This window comes from Lolium rigidum, chromosome 1 (assembly GCF_022539505.1).
Source record: "Lolium rigidum isolate FL_2022 chromosome 1, APGP_CSIRO_Lrig_0.1, whole genome shotgun sequence".
Lineage (NCBI taxonomy): Eukaryota > Viridiplantae > Streptophyta > Magnoliopsida > Poales > Poaceae > Lolium > Lolium rigidum.
In genome coordinates, this window is record NC_061508.1 from 47,563,717 (window position 1) to 47,576,790 (window position 13,074).

Consider the following 13,074-nt stretch of genomic DNA (forward strand, 5'->3'; position numbering starts at 1 on the left):
AACCTCTCTTTTTATCAAGAGACACAATCAATCATGGAAAAAAATAGTCAGTGAATAGTCCATTTTTTGTGAAAAAACCATTCATCTGACTTAAATGCATGCAATTGGTTATGCTGTCTCGACAGTGTAGTTGTCTCGGAAAATAATTATATTTAAAAAAAAATTACTAGCCTTGCTTACTGATTAATACACCCAAATCCTATTATTCGATTATAATTATTACTTTATTATTAGTCAAAAGCATGATTTTTCAGTAGTTGATTGGCATCCGAGTGTAGCCTTTCAAAGAAGCTTCCAGTCTGTTTCAGTTGCTCATCCACTCCACAACTATATGTAACTGTATCTGCGTAGATTTCAAAATATTATTCATGTACCACTTTGCATATATAATTTAAGGGTGATAGTGTTGTGATCATTCTTTCTTCCCATTTCCAAATTCATTTACACCAATGGTAATGCATTATTCTGATTTTATGTTCATCCATGCAACTTCAAACATGTGTTTAATTTGTAGGATGCTAAACAAAATTCAAGGTGGAAACATACAAAGTTTTTGATGGGCCATATTATGAGTTTAAGTTAAATCAACATATTCTACCTACAGAGCTCTGGTCATCGGGGGGTAGTAGTAGAAATCCAAACCGTATCTACAGATTTACGTCATTGATGGTCTTATGTATTGGAAGTCCAAGGACAACATATTTCTAATACGTCTCATCTTAAAACATACACTATAGCTTTCAGTTTTGCTCTTCTTTAGTTCCAAATTGACGAAAATGGCCATGTTTAGGAGTTGATTCACTACTAAAAAGGAAACAACCTTCACCATATCTGCTTTCAAAGCCATAATATATATTATGGTGGTATGAAGGAATCATACTATAACTGGAACATCAAACCTATTATTAATAGTCTCTAGGTGGCCTCTGGCCTTTAAAAAGAGATTATAGGCATACACATATGCACACTGTTTTTTCTCCTCCCATCTATGTGACATTAATGAGTAACTTTAGTGATTGTTTCATGATGTTTATTTATGCTATATTTTGTGGCAGGCAATATCCATATAATGGTACTTAACATGTCGACTTTTCACTTCCATTGCATCGTGTCCAGACATCAGAACCATTCAAATCTTAATTTATTGCATCTTACTTGAGTGACACAAAATCAAGTTGTGCGCACTTCACATTTATTGGGTGTGCCAACGGCGATCAATTTTTTTACAAGGATTAATGCAGGTTTCTGCACATGTAATCAAAGTGTATGTATGTATAACTAGCTTTGCTACTGAAAAAATTACGACAATGCAGGGTTTCTGCACTGTTTTAATTTGGCTTTTGTTACAAGGCTCAGATGATTAGAAATAACAGAACAACATGCTTTGTTTTCCAATTGACTGATTTGTATGGCGCCACATGTTCTAATCTAGATCGACTGCATCCATTGTTTTCCAAAGTATTGTCCTGTTCTTCTCGCATCGTTTAGTGCATAAGAAACCATGTAGTTCATTTTGTACAACAAAATGCTAGCATATGCTCTCTTAGTTTCTTTCAAGTTATGTAATTACCTTGCAATAATTATGGATGATATGGAGCATTCTACACTCTTAGTTGTCATTTCAGTTTTGCATACTCGAAATAATTTGGCAATTTCTCTTATCAAGGTGATGTAGTTGTCCTCCAAACAGGGAAAAAATATTTATAAATTACAACTTAAATTTTAGGTTTACCTTGAATATTCTCCTATCACATACTCTAATACTGTAAATCACTGTTTCTAAATAAGAGGACAATATTTGTGTGCTCGATGCATCTGGCAATACATGGATCAGGAAACAAAGCAGATATTATACAAGCCAGAGTTCATCATTGTTGAGCGTGAGGTACTTCCTCCAAGCTTTGAACACTGAATATACTTATCCGTACTTCCAAACTAATAAAAGATTATCGCAATATACTACCTTTTTCTCTATACAAACCATGTAAATCATAAGAACGGTTTATTGTTTTTCCTCCGACAGAAATATTGCTATCCATGACCGCCATGCCTCCACATTACAGGCTGCCTTCTCTGTTTAGTACTACTAAAATGACATCCTTTGTAAAAAAAGTATTTCTATCCTCATGCAACCACAGTTCAGTACCTGTTATTTATTCCATATTTGTAAGCTATACAAACAATTAGTCTGAAAGTCATCACAAGGGACTTAGAGTAAATAGTTTTGTCACCATAGGATGGCACAAAATGCAGGTTCAAGCCGTTTTTCAGCTTTTCCCAAGGCACAATATATGAGAAAATATGTGCGCCCCATTATCAAGGTTTATACATTTCTTCTCTTGCTGTTGAATTCACTATCGGTGAACTTAATTACCTCTTGTGCAAAATAAATATTTAGGTTTGATTTGCATTTCAGGAAAACTTGATAGAAGGTTGTGTGCCAGCCAAGCGCATAGATCATTTCATAAAACAATTGAAGGAAGAGTCGAAATGTTCATCCTCAAGGACAAATAAAATAATAGATCACCCGTACAGAATGGAGTTTCTCATTGTACAAAGATCGACGACTCCATGTGCTGATGATTTCCTCTCTGTTTCCATATGATTCACATCCCTTTAGCGTGCTAGAGGTGCATATAGGAAATAATATCCTCTATCAGGTACTTCCCAATGCTGCATATGCTTTATTGTTTGGACCCTTCATTTTTATCCTACCACACATATTTCTACTTCTCAACCGCTGCTTGGCTTGCTTCTAATGTACTGAAATAATACTGCTTTCCACGTCACAATACATTGTTGGAGTAGTCGTTGCTCTAACAGACATTATTCCATCAAAAGAAAACCAAGAATCAAGAACACACAATCACTTAACTGACGCAAGATGCAGTTTACAGTGTGAGCATCAGTAGTTCATAAGCACCACACAATTCCATAACCAGTAACACTACATTATTGCTTAAAGTTGTAATCATGCCATCATCACCTTGGGGAGAGCACGCCGACAACTTTGATGCAGACGCCCTTCATAGAGCCTATTTTGAAGATACCATTGTTATATTGTTTGTCAGGATGATAGTCAAGTATTGCAATCTCAAATGCACACTCATACAGAATTTATTAATTGGACAAACTATTCACTGATTGGTGTATTACCCATGCTGGTACAGGATTGTTAACATTCAAGAGCACATGTCTATCAGCGGAACGGTTGTAACTACTTCCATATTGACTGCTTATATAATGCAATTCCATGAGCTATATAATCAAGTCGGTTTATTACCGCTACTGCTTTGCCACTGCTTAACAAGCACATATCCTTTATAACCATTGAGACTCGCCCATGAATTGGCCAAAAATTGCACTTTAACTGAGGGGGGGCTGGGGGCCAGCCAAAAATTTGGCGTTCCACGAAACACAAACTTACAGAAACCAGATTTCATGGGTGTGCCAATTTTATTTGGTAAGGCCAGTTTTTGCTCAAATCCAAACAAACCCACAATTTGCAAGTTGTCTGGAAGCTCTTTGTGCCTGCTAAATGTTAAGAGGATGTGCCTTTTTGTCTGACAATGTACATTGCACACCAACACCATATCACTCCTCCACCCACTTCTCGCCTAACATCGTTGCCTAGATCAAGTGAAGAAGAGAATTATTGCGAAGTCTGTACCACCAATATATCACTCCTTGATAAGGTCTCGCCATAAAGACAAGCCTGCAAGGATTGCTGATATCGCATCTTCTTCGGCAATGGAGTGGGAGCTAAAGAAAGCGTGTTGGCTTTACACAGGTGACACCAAGATTGTAGACATATCAACTGATGGAGAAGACTCAAGAGTGGCTAAAATAGAGTTCGTGCATAGAGTTAGAACATTGTGTACCATGTATATTGTCAAAAGTAGCAAGTCTACTGTTGTATGTTGTAGTGCCAGTGTTCACGGTCTTTCTCTATGCCCTCATTTACTTGATCCTCAAGCTTAATTCAAGTGTGGCCTTAAAATTATTATTACTACCATAGTATTACATAGTTGGCGTGGCGTGCCGCCGCGCCCTTCTATGCTAGTATTCTAAAAGCAGGACCAAAATCAGGTTCATCATTCACCTGGCAAAGTATTCTGCCCGGTATTACTACCTTCAAACGAGGCTGCATATGGTGGCTTGGGGATGGACAAAAAATAAATATTTGGAATGACCCATGGATTCCTACATCTCCAAACAGGAAAATTATCTCACCTCAGAATGGTGTTATTTTTACAAAGGTCTCTGATCTAATTGATCCTCACTCTGGAGTGTGGGAGGAAAATATATTGAATGCACTATTCACTACAGTGGATGTGGGACACATTCTCCAAATCCCGTTAAATGATCAAGGTTTCGAGGATTTTTTTTTTTTGGCTTGGGGTTTTACAAAGCACGGGAGATACATAGTCCGCTCGGGATATTATTTACAGTGGAAGCATCAATTCGGACCGTCAGTAAGCCAACTGGCTTTACCTTGTCAATCTATTCATAACCCAGTCTGGAAGATTTTATGGAGTCTCAAAATCCCTAGCAAGGTAAAAAAATTTATCTGGAGAGCTCTTCATGGCATTCTACCTTTAAAATGCATCCTGGCTAACCGACATATTGGACACAATGGTGCTTGCCCAATCTGTAACCAAGGGGACGAAGATGTGCTTCATCTTCTGTTTACATGCCCTATGGCGGTTGAATTATGGAGGTTGTTAGGCCTGGATGGTATTATCAATGATGCATTCTCAGATAGATAGGTCGGGGTCAGCGGTTCTGGATCATATCATCTTCAAGACAATACACTTTCAGAGCATCTCCAGTCGCGTCCCCCAAAGTGTCCCCCAAACCGCGCCGGATTGAGCGTTTTGGGGACGTGTTTTGTTCGTGCCGTGTTTGGGGGACGTCGCTCCCCAGCCGCGTCCCCCAAACGCCGCCCCCAAATATTAAAAATACTTCTTTTTGGCATTTTTATTTCAATTTCCACAAACTAATGCATAATTGGGAACGTGGTATAAAATTTTGCAAAAAAACTAAACCTAACTAGGCCGTGCATCGAAGGTTTCCTGTGTTCGCTGCTAAGAAAGAACACTCGAGGGCACACCCAGTCACCAAAACTGGAAAATCCAGCGGGAGGATGGTGCCCTTGTTGGTTCTACCGATGAGACGAACACCCAGAAACTTCCGTGCACGTATTCGCTGCGATGAAACAACACTCTTCATCACCAGTCGTCCTCCTCGTCGGTGATGTCGCCGTGGTAGTCACGGCGGCAGCGCGTCTCGTCGAAAACCTTGATGCTCATGTCCCTGTCGCCGAAGTAGGAGAACATGAGGATGAAGCCGGCTTCGAGGCTGTGGTGGCGCGTGAACTTCTCCCAGCCGATGTTGAGGTACATCTTGCCACGCGCATCGTAGATCACGTCGACGATCCACCGGTAGTAGCCGCACGAAGCCTCGCGCAGATGCATCGTGCGCGGGCGGTCGTCGCCGGCGACGTACTCGGCAAAGGAGTCCGGCAGCCTCTGGATGCCGCGTGGGTCACCCTTGAGGACGAGGACGAACTCGAACAGCATGCCCGGCTCCACGCCCATCTCTGACGATGAAGACGGCGGCGTGGCAGACGACGGCGAGCGTGCAGCTCTGCCGCGGCCACGACCACGACCACGGCCGCGAGCTCGGCCTCCGCCTCTACCAGACATGGCGTCGACTCTTGTTGAGATGGTGGCGGCTAGGGTTGGGGAGAGAGGCGCTAGGGTTTGTGTGCGAGAGGGACGATGAGAGGCGGCCCTTTTTATAGGCCGGTGGGAGGCGGGGGAGCGGTGGCGCTCATTAACGTCGGCACGCAAAGCTAGGTGCGACGAGACGCGTCGCTGCGCCTCTGCGGGAACTGCACTGTCGCTGCGCGCCAATAACTTCCGTCGCGAGGTAGGCGACGGTTAGGTCAAAATTTATTGTGCCGCTGACGGGTCGGCCCCGCCACTCCCCGCCTCGCTTTTCGGTGTGTCCGGCGTCCCCGGTGCGTCCCCTGTGGGGCGGGGACGGGCTCGGGGCGCGCCGGACAAAATTGAGCTTTGGGGGACGCGGCTGGAACCGTTTTTTGGTCCGGCGCGCCCCAAATTGCTCTGGGGGACGCTTTGGAGGACGCGACTGGAGATGCTCTCAGGGTTTCAGACTGTCAATCTCAAGGAGGTGGTTTCGGTCTGCTGTTGGCAAGGTTTTGGTTACCGGTCGGGAAATCTGATTACCGACCGGTAACCGGGTTTCCCGAGCACTCCCGGTAAACACTCTTACCGGTCAAAAAATCCCGACTTTGTTTGAATTTTTTGAATTTAAACGCTCAAAAATAGATAAATAGGATGTAGTCTACAAAGTTGCACAAGCCGAGAGCATGGCTTGGTGGTTCCGGTTAATTGTGTGCAACGATAGGTTCATGGTTTCGATCTCCAGGCCCTCCTATTTACTTTTAACGATTATTGTCTCTGTCCATGTCAAAATAAATAACACATTTATGCAAAAATTGTTGTTAACAAAGTTCGAACCGTCGACCTGGAGTACGTATATACAGCAATGAACCGAGAATTATCAGTTATGTAGCAGACAGGTTGTGCAAATTTCCAGTTCCGATTCGAAATAACCCTTTCTTCGATTCGAAATTTTAAATTCAAATTTTAGTTTTTGAATTTGCATGGGAACCGGTCAGGATTTCTCGGTTACCGCGGGAACTGGGAATCCCGAGCACCCTCGGGAAAAAAATTCTGTCAGGAGCCAAAACCTTGGCTGTTGGTATCTCTGTGGATCCGACGCAGGTGAACTCATAACGAAGACGTCCCACTTTTACATAAGTGTAAATTTTCCGTTCTATCTATTGCAGCCAACGCTGCTAGGTCTTCAAAGAAACAAGCGTATGATGTGTCAATTAAGTGGGCAAGACCTGGACAGAGGCAAGTAAAGTTCAATGTAGATGCTTCATTTCATGAAGATGTCAAAGCTGGGGCAATTTTACGTGATTACATAGGTAATTTGGTGGCAGCATGTACTAAATATATTCCACATGTTGCTTTAGCTTGGATTACGAAAGCGTTGGCGATGAAGAAATGCCTTCTCTTAGCTTAGAGGATGGGGTGCAATAATCTTTTAGCTGGATCCGACTCAACTGATATAATTGAAGCATGCTCTATACAGGAGGTATGGTGGAGTGGAGCGTCCGCTATTTTTGCAGACTGCATTGATCAAGCCGTTTTGATTGGTACTGCTTCGTTTGATCATTGTTGGAGGGAAGCAAATAAAGTGGCTCATAAATTAGCTAAAGAGAGATTTAGGAGTAAAGTGTCCTGTAATTGGGTCAATGAACCCCCTAGTTTCCTAGATTTTTGTTGAATGATGTAACCGTACTTTGATTGGGGCACCAAGTTTTAGACACACTTTTTTCCTTACCAGGGTACCGAAAAGGATTGAAAGGTTTTTTTTAATGAAGTGACTTACTAGCTTAATATATTTGGTTTATTTTGAAAAAAATGAAGCTGTGAAATGGACTTTATGTACAGTAGAAAAATGGAATGCTTTTTTTCTTTGTGAATGGTAGAAAAATAGAATGTTATGGATGTTGTCGAGAAACCTAGGCCCTTGTTTAATTTGCTTGAAGTACATTGGTACGACTTGCAAGCTAGGGCACGTACAGTACGCACACGTAGGCGCACGTGCAAAACGTATACGGCCGCACGTAAGCAATGGAGGAGGCGTGCGGACGCGTAGGTGTACGTACCGCCAACCGAGCTCAACAGTGCAGAACAGCAGAGTATATGGTACGCGTTGAAAGCCATCTGTGCTCGCTCTATTTTGTACGTTGAAAGCCATCTGTGCTGGCTCTATTTTGTACGTAGGCTTGACAACGATCCTACGTGTCGAACACGCGACGTCTTATCTTGCTTAATTTCCTCTCTGTACTCAACACATGGTTATTATCTGAGTCGATCCATTTCAGGTTGAGTTTCTTCGGACCAAGCTATACGATCTACGATAGGCATCACTCATCACTGTCAAATAGTACCCGCTATTTTTTGGTAAATGGAATATATTAATATTGCAAAGATTTAATTATATCTAGCTACTGCAACAACTTAATACTTGAATAGTTGTACGGATGCACACAGCTGAAGAAAGAACAAGCTAAAAGAAAAACAGTTTCATTATAGTGCTCTAGTCGATCCTTCACAGCAACACAAACATCACCATGAAGCTTCGAGGAGTAGCGCTTATGAGGGCATCTCTAACCAATCCTCAAAAACCGGTTAGAGGAGTAAAAATCGGTAAGAGGCGCACCTAACCAAAGTACAAAACGGTTAGAGGAGAAAAAATTTAGGAGTCGGAGGAGTAAACTTGGCCGCTGAGTATTTTTAGGAGCCGGCTGCCACTTCCGAGAAAAACTCCCGCATCCACCCTCGCCGCACCCATGCCATACCCCGCCGTCCTCACCCAAGTCCCTGCGCGACCCTCTAGGCCACCTCTCCGTCGCTCGATGCATCTCGTCGTCGCTAGAATCGACGAGGGTATCGAGTTTCCGCCGACCGTCGCCCCGATTTCTTCCAAATCGGCACACGTTAGCCTCGATTTGTTACAGTGGGAGCCACTGGAGGCTGGGAATGCGGTAGAAGGCAGGGACCGTTGCCCTCGACGCCTCCCTCTGCCCCATCTGACGACCGTCCAGCCACCTCGTTACCTCCTCCGCCCATCCGGTGTTCGACCAAGGGGCTAAGTGAGAAGTCAATTTTATTTGCAAATTTTGTTTTCATTTGCAAATTTTACCGGCGCCGTCGTGTAGATGAAGAGGCTCATGGAGTACATCATGGATGACTCATCATCGAAGGAGGAGGACAACGACGATGTCGAGATGGCCATGGCCATCATTTTGAATGACGATGTTCGGCGCCCGAGGCTAATTCGTTGAATTTGAACCCTGCCATGTGTTGGGCTTTAAATTTATTTGGTTTGTAAACTTAATTTTTATTCACTCCTAAACATGTTAGTTCATTGTATTTGAACTATATATGCTAAATGTTTGGCTTTCAATAGTTTGACTTCTAGACAAAAAAGTTTTACTCCTCTAAATGTAGGGGTTCAGTTAGGAACCGCCAAGATTTAAAGAAGTTCAGTACTTTTACTCTAAGTTGTAGAAGTCGGTTTACTCCTCTAAAGTTTTAGGGATCAGTTAGAAGTACTGTCTAATTACACCGACGCGTCTTCACGTGACTCCACCCAGTTTTGCATGCGCACATCCTCCCAATTTTGGAATGCTTATCACAATGCATGGCTTGTTTAATTGCGTTGAGAGCCTCTAACTCCGGCTGCTCTCATCTGAAGCAGAAGAGATATCTGTCAGCCAACCGAACAAGTAACAATTGAGGGACCAATTTGGTCACACGTCGTAGGTACAACTAGCAATGATCGGCGCGGCGGCACGCCGCGCCAGTATGGTGGCTGACTAATGGAGAATGCCGCCGCACCAGTATGGTGGCTGACTAATGGAGAAGTAGGTGAAATAACATAGATACACCGTTTGAACTTGCAAGGGATATCTCAAAAGAACTGAAGCTAAACCGTCGTAATGTCTAAGTATAATGCCAATGACAAAATCAAGCAAACTTGACAAATGACAACAATACATTCGCACTTACTTCTTACCTAGCTGATGGCATCTTAGCTACGTACAAAAGAAAAGCCGGTGGCAAGATGTTCATGAAGAACAGTTCACGAATGGGCAGGGCAATTGAACCAATAGTCACTTAATGATACGATTATCTCATCCGTAGCCTATGGAAATACGCTGTACTGAAGCTATAAGATGAAGCAAAATATGGTGTTACCACCGGTGGTAGTGTCCCCCCTCTCATTACCGTAAGATGTAGCATATAGATTCTATAAGATAAAATGGGTACTGGAAATTACGAAATGTTAAAAGAATATAACATATCTATAGGAAACCTTTTGCGCAAAGAACAAAATCATGGGTGAAACAAAAAAGCAAAAGTATAGCAGAAGAATGGTATTTCATAAAAATATAATAATCTCATGTAGTCGGTCACAGCTCATCAATCTCTAAAGATAAATAAATCACATATTTGCAAATAGATAAATAAATCACATATTTGTCATTTGGCTAGACCCAATAGATATTTCTTACTTACATAATATTTTGAGTGGGATGTTCAACAATATTAATACTTCTGTCTATAATAAACGTATGAGATTTGTCTATAATAAATGTACTCTTTATTGTCTAGATACATCCAGATTTAGACACACCTCAGACATATATTTTTATAAACTTTAGGTCTAAAGGCTCAACGTGATACACATTTACCTAGGTACTGCTAGGTACACGTAAACAATTGTTTCCCTTTTAATTGTAGGATTGGTATGTTTTTTTCCTGTAGATAACATGGCGCAAATGTCTGGTTTTCCTGGGTGTTTTTGTTCTTTTTTAATAGAATTTATTCTGCATTCTACTTTTCTTTCGGAAGATTAACCTAGCTTGATTGGAAAAAAACAACACATTTCTTTCCTTTTATAATAACTTATTAACTTTAATAGCAAGTACATTTTTTTGTTGGATTTCTGCACTATATTATTTTATCTAGAGGACTAAAACTTTAAATATGAAAAAATGAAGTGGCACCATGATCTTTGCAAGAGATTGGAAAAAAACAACACATTTCTTTCCTTCTATAATAACTTATTAACTTTAATAGCAAGTACATTTTTTTGTTGGATTTCTGCACTATATTATTTTATCTAGAGGACTAAAACTTTAAATATGAAAAAATGAAGTGGCACCATGATCTTTGCAAGAGTTTCATTCATGTGCACCTGAAATCATTATCGAAAAAAATGTGCACATGAAACTGAACTGTGGCAACAGGACTGTCCAGCGTCATAGGTTGCACTTATACTTCTACACAAAGTTAACCCACGAAGAGGAATACAAAGGTACAAACCCCTATGAAAACAACAGCTACGGAAACCTGGTGTCCAGAAGACGACAGGTTGATCTCTCAATGTGCATACAATAGATGTGTTCAGTGTGTTTTCCCCAGAATTCTTGGTGGTCTCTCAAGCTCCAAACTATTGAATTACGTCTGCAAGAAGTAAAACACAGATGGTGTAAAATAATCTGCTAGTCAGGAAAAATCCATTAGAGAATCTGCAAATGACGTTTTGAATGTGATCCAGAACATGACCCAACCACATGTAAACATGTATTGGCCAGTCTTGATCGTTAACAATCACCACATAATTAAGTTACTCCCTTCGTCTAAAAATAGGTGTCTTAATTTTTTCTCCATATCTATAACTAAGATATATCTAGATACGGATGTATCTAGACAAAACTAAGACACCTAAAAATAGACGGAGGGAGTACATATCTTTATCCAGCCAAAGATAAACTATCCAACACATCCACCTTGCTATAGGAAAACGTACATTTGAAGCAGATCAGCACCATTATAAGTGGTGCTTTTATCTGGATATTCAAAACAGAGGCAGTTTCTAGATTATTAATTTAATCAGCTACTAATTTTCAATTACCAGCTACAAACAACGAAAGCAAATCATTCCTCCTTATACGTGTTCTCTGGGGCACACACACACAAAAGACGACGAACCGATAATAGCATAATCATTGCCCCTCTTAATTTGTAAACAAAAGCTTTTGATTGATTAGTACTCTCCAGCTGATTAATCGTTTAGCTTAACTGTATATTTCTGTTGTACAGATTTGAAAGACTTATAGCTTCTACTATGAGGGTTTCAGAGGCCCCTAGCCAGCCAGTTTTGGATCATCTTCTATTTTTTCTTATCAATAATCCTAGTATAGTTGCTTGCCTTTTTGTGGTGCTGATAGTGCAGGAGAGACACTGCAAGGCTAACCCTTTTTTTATTGTACACTTTACACAGTGAAGCATGTAACTAATACACTAATTCACAAAGTAACAGTTATGTTCCTTGCTAGCACGAGTAGAGGCCAATTATATTTTCAAATTGAAAAAATGTGCAACATGTATCAACTTAAAACAGGGGTAGTTCCTTTTTCCATTCGTGTTTTCCATGATAATTATGACCTATATTTGCAGCCAGATGCCACATGTTTGTAATAGATGTGAAAATAACAGCATGCATACATGCTCGTTAGCCTGATACAACTTATTTACTTATTGTTCTTATAATTTGAACACACGAAAAACCTGAATCTATTTGTAGTGCTGATAAAAGGAGACCCCAAGCATGCCATCCAATTGATGAATAGGGTGTGAATGATTTTATCGTAGGAGCATAAGCGAGTAAGTACCTTTGAGCGGAGCTGTGAGGAACCATGAAAAAAAGGAAGGAGTACCACACAACGATGTCCAGAATTCCCAACAGCCATGAGATTATATGGACCAGAGGAGAAAACCTAGCACAAACAACCAAAGAATAAAGAAATTAAAACATCAGTAAAGAAAGACTTTATTTGAGGGGAAACCTCTGAAGTCTCTAATTATTTTGTTAGTTTTGGGATGACAACCAGACCAGCAACACCTGTTTCAGATAGGCACAAGGTAGACACCCTCTCAAATAAAGCCTCCTAAATTATTCCTTCGAATGTTGTAGTAACACTTTCTTATAGAATAGCTAAATAGTGACAACCCTGAACTTTCATTTACATCATGCTGAACTGGTGGGGGGGGGGGTTGTCTATTATGAGAAGCCTCATTAGGATAACTCTATGTTGTTTTCTAGTTGCCACTAAGCTGGATGAAATTTCTAAAACTGTTTGTCAGGAGATCATGAGTCCAAGGGTTGTAGACTAAGAACTGGCCAGACAAAAGGTAGTGAGAACGTAGAAATTAGGAAAATCACCGAGCAACTCCTGAAACGAAGAAATGACACATCACACAACAATAAGATCGGACAGAGAAAAAAGGCAAGTGAAACAATATGGGTGGGTGCAGACCTTGCTCTAGCAATGCACAACCCTGGCAAGAGATGCATCTTCTCAAGCTACGATTACACTTGAAAGGATCGTATGCC

The 13,074-nt window shown here is 41.1% G+C and overlaps 1 long non-coding RNA gene across 1 annotated transcript; it reads right to left on the reverse strand.

Moving 5' to 3' along the window:
* Positions 1–10,759: 10,759 nt before the first annotated feature.
* LOC124672551 lies at positions 10,760–13,048 on the reverse strand. Its single transcript, XR_006992708.1, has 3 exons — positions 12,998–13,048; positions 12,353–12,457; positions 10,760–11,141 (listed from the first exon to the last, which is right to left on the reverse strand). It is a non-coding gene; the product is annotated as an uncharacterized LOC124672551 (long non-coding RNA).
* Positions 13,049–13,074: the final 26 nt, after the last annotated feature.